The 3,781-nt window shown below is 38.1% G+C and overlaps 1 pseudogene; it reads right to left on the bottom strand.

Annotated features, from left to right (window-relative positions):
• Window positions 1–665: 665 nt before the first annotated feature.
• Window positions 666–1,402, bottom strand: LOC148012157 (uncharacterized; annotated as a pseudogene).
• Between the last annotated feature and the right edge of the window lie 2,379 nt (window positions 1,403–3,781).

The raw sequence follows: 3,781 nt of genomic DNA, 5'->3' as shown, positions 1-3,781 counted from the left end.
ATTAGCACGTCAAAAGAGTATCCTCTTACATGCCACCCTCCACTCTCCTCTCTCACAAGGTACAATTGGAATTGAGAGGGAAATCCCCTAACTCTCCATTCTCATCTCCTTATATAGTTTCTTTAGATACTCATAAGTTCACCTTGCTTTTTGCTTTTCAAAAAAGCCCAAGGTTTTTTTATACGTTTGGCTTCGAGAACGTTCAAGCTAAGCTTAAAAGCTTATGCTTTTACTCGAGACTTTATGCCTTGATCTTTTCAAAAGCTTAACTTAAGCTTTAAAGCATTATTAATAAAAAAATTCGCCATCCTGCGTTCATCTACAGCTGTTATCTGCACCGAAGACTCCTGCGAATCACGCATGTCGAATAACTGGACTGCTTGAAATTCACAGAATATGCCACCTTGTCTTGCAATGACTAATGCCATGTCACAACAACGGATGCACGTTACACATCCTCAGAAGCCACAAAGCCTAATACAATTGACGTTGCTTCGTAACGACCAACCATTATTACGCTACCAACCGAATGCCATTTGTTTTCGCCGATTGTCATCATTGTGTTCTCAATGAAGTCACCTTCGTTGTCTGTCCTTATTGCGCCATCAAGTCACCAGAACAATGCCGCCATGCCTTGACCATAAATGCCGTCAATCAGCATGTATTCAAGCTGTATCCTCTTCATCATATACACCATCTTCATTGAAATACTCTTCTCCATCTTTGTCTAGAGTGCATGCTCATCCTTCTGCATTCTTGAATCACAAAAACCATCTAGCCTATCATGACTGTAGCTCCCCTTATCTTTACCCCTCACTGCTCCAAAGTCTTGTTCACGATTAAGCATGCCCTTTGATGCCTGGTCATATTTATTTAAGCTTTAATAATTTGATGAAAGTATCCACATACTTAATGTTCTCCAATTTGTCATGATATTTCTCAACCACATGAGCAATTAACGATTCGATACTCTCCTTTAGAAATAAATTTGAACAACTCCAATACTCTAGAATTGAGAAGATTGTAACAGCTCACATTTACCAAAAATGCTTGAACCACATGTTCAAAAAGGTCATGTTTAATGATATAACAATAATAAAATTCATCTGTTTAGCCCAATACATGTCTGTAGAAAACGCACGGCAACCACAACAAGATACTTCTCTCTCCTTGTCACAAGCCACAATACCTTTTCTATTAGCTGATTTCTTTGTATGTAGTATTGTATTTTAATTGCATGATGCTGGACACAAAAGCATAGAAGTTCACATATAGTCCCTAGTATCTCTAGGCTAACATTGTTTGGCCTTTTCACTCGTCCACGTTGAGCCCCACTCTTTTTGTTATTGGAACTTCCCTTGATTGGTGTGCCAGAAGCCAAGACATCCATGATCTGATCCATGTATTTACTATAGAAGACATCAAGAAAAGGGCTCTTCTCTGGTGGTTGCTTGCAAAGAACACATATTACCATATCCTTATCTTCACACTCAACAAAGAAAATATTAATCTCTACTCTACCCACCCATATTCTCACAATATATCTGGAAATGATGGTGCTCAAGATGTTGACCAAATAAGAACAACCCATCTCACAATTGGCAGCGTCCTTCACGACCCTCTAGCTCACCCAACCACCTTACACACTCATCCAAAGGTTCCTAACTTTTTGATGAACATCCCAAATATTGTGTGTGCAAGAAATATGCGTGCTCAATGACAGGTGCTCTCTCAAGTGTACGTGCAACTAAAATTTATTGCATATAGTTGCAACGGACCTCATGCGGTGCTAGTGCTCAACGATGGCGCAAAATGTGCATAAACCTAACCCATGGCATGGAAATATTTGATGAGAACATGAGACGACCCCTGAGTGCAGTGCATTAACAATTGCAACAACATGAAGTGCTCGTGAACCCATAGTCCCCGTGATGTGCAAGAGTCTTGACAAGAAAACAAACTTTGTTTCACAATGTTCGGCAGCTTCTGGCAAACTCCAACAATAACTTGTCAAAAAAAAAAAAACCAAACTCAACCAAGGCTTCAAGTTTCCACACTCAATAAAAAAAAAAAAATGATAGAAACAAATTCTAAGCCCTACAAACACACAAAGTCCAACTTCAAAACAACTAAACCAATAGTCACACAAACAACTAAGCTAACAAAAACCAAACCTAAGTGCAGTTTGACTAGGGGTTTTCAGTTTTCAAGAAAACACTTGACAATGTTTGTGATTACCCATTAAAGGTTTCGTTCGATTTAAAAAAAAAAAAGAAATCTTTTAAGGACACAGTACCTTGTACTCACTTAGGTTCATCTTGTACAAGCCCAAGTCACTCCTTGGAATTTCCAGTTAAGAATTTTTTTAAAAACAATATATACAGGAATTAAACAAAAACTTATTTTACAAATGCAACTTTTGCTGCCCATTCATGGAATAGTAGCCTACTTGCTAACTTAACGATAAAATATAATACTTCGGGATCCATGACGGTGCTTGATTGATGGTATTTGCAGCTTTGTTTGTAACCCTAATACTCATCATTCCATTTGTAGTGATTGTGTTCACAACGTTATTGGTAGCTTCTAACTCTACGACCTTTGTAACTTTCTTCTTTGGGACCATGGTCTTTAATTGAAAGATTGAAAAGGGGATTTTTGGCCAAGGAGCTTCGGGGTAATTAGATTGATGGGGGAAGGCAATCACAAAAAAATTAGAAAAATTGAGAAGAGTCTTGATTCCATAGAGAAATAAGATAGAAGGGATGGAGAATTTGATTTTAAGAGTTCGCGAAATATCCTTTTTGTCTTCGTGATGAGGATTCTCGTCCTTGTGCTTCTCTTGCTCCACTTGCTCTTGTTCTATACTCCTAAGAAGGGCCTCTTCTCTCTTGCTCGAACTGCCCTCAATGGATCCCCATGCCTTGTATTTATAGCTAAATTGAAGAAAAAGGGTTGTGGCTAAGAAGAAGAGCTCTTTATGGAGGGTATCTTGGAAAATAAGCAATCTAGAAGCTTTCACAATGCAATATAATGCTGGGGATTTGATCTTTGCAGCCCAAAGAGGTTGCTAGATATGCTATGACTGATTTTGCTGGCTCTCGGATGATCTTGCTTCAATCCAAGTCTCTTGTCAAATTGAGAAGAGGGGGAGATTGCTAGAGTTAATTGCTAAATTATTGAAAGAGAATTCGAACTTTTTCATCCAGAATCAAGAATGCCAAAATTGGGGTTTAATGGAACAAATTTTTTAAAATAAAAAAGGGGGGTGACGGCCTTTCGCGATGTCTTCTTCTTCTTCTTCTTTATTTCATAAGCTTTTAATCTTTTAAAGCTTAAAGATTTTGTGATTTATCTTATTTGCCAAGTTTTAAATAGGTTTGGTTAGATTCGACTTATGGCCCATGACTCACGTTCATGCGGTAATTCAGTGATGGATGTCTATAGTCCTTATCAATCCGGGAAAATATCGGGTCACGAACCTTGGACCATTTTGCTCGAGATCTTCTCTATTTAATGATTTGACGTTCTTCAAGTCCATTTTGCGAGAAGTTCAAAAGAATTGAAATTAAAGTCGAGATATCATATCCTTTCCCCCTTAGCGGAATTGAGATGTCCTCATCTCACATGAAACTAGGGATATTGGTTACATAGTAATATCTGATCAATCCAAGTGGCATCCTCTTTAGGATACTCTTTCCATTAGACAAGATACCCTCTAAGGGTTTTGCTTCTTAGAGTCTTCTCTTGCATGTCAAGTATCTTTTCTGGTTGAAGTTTG

This window comes from Lygodium microphyllum, chromosome 27 (assembly GCF_053477565.2).
Source record: "Lygodium microphyllum isolate KBCC chromosome 27, Lygodium_microphyllum_v1.1.10, whole genome shotgun sequence".
NCBI lineage: Eukaryota > Viridiplantae > Streptophyta > Polypodiopsida > Schizaeales > Lygodiaceae > Lygodium > Lygodium microphyllum.
Note: the sequence above shows the minus strand (reverse complement) of the source record. Positions and strands in the feature narration are given on the sequence as shown.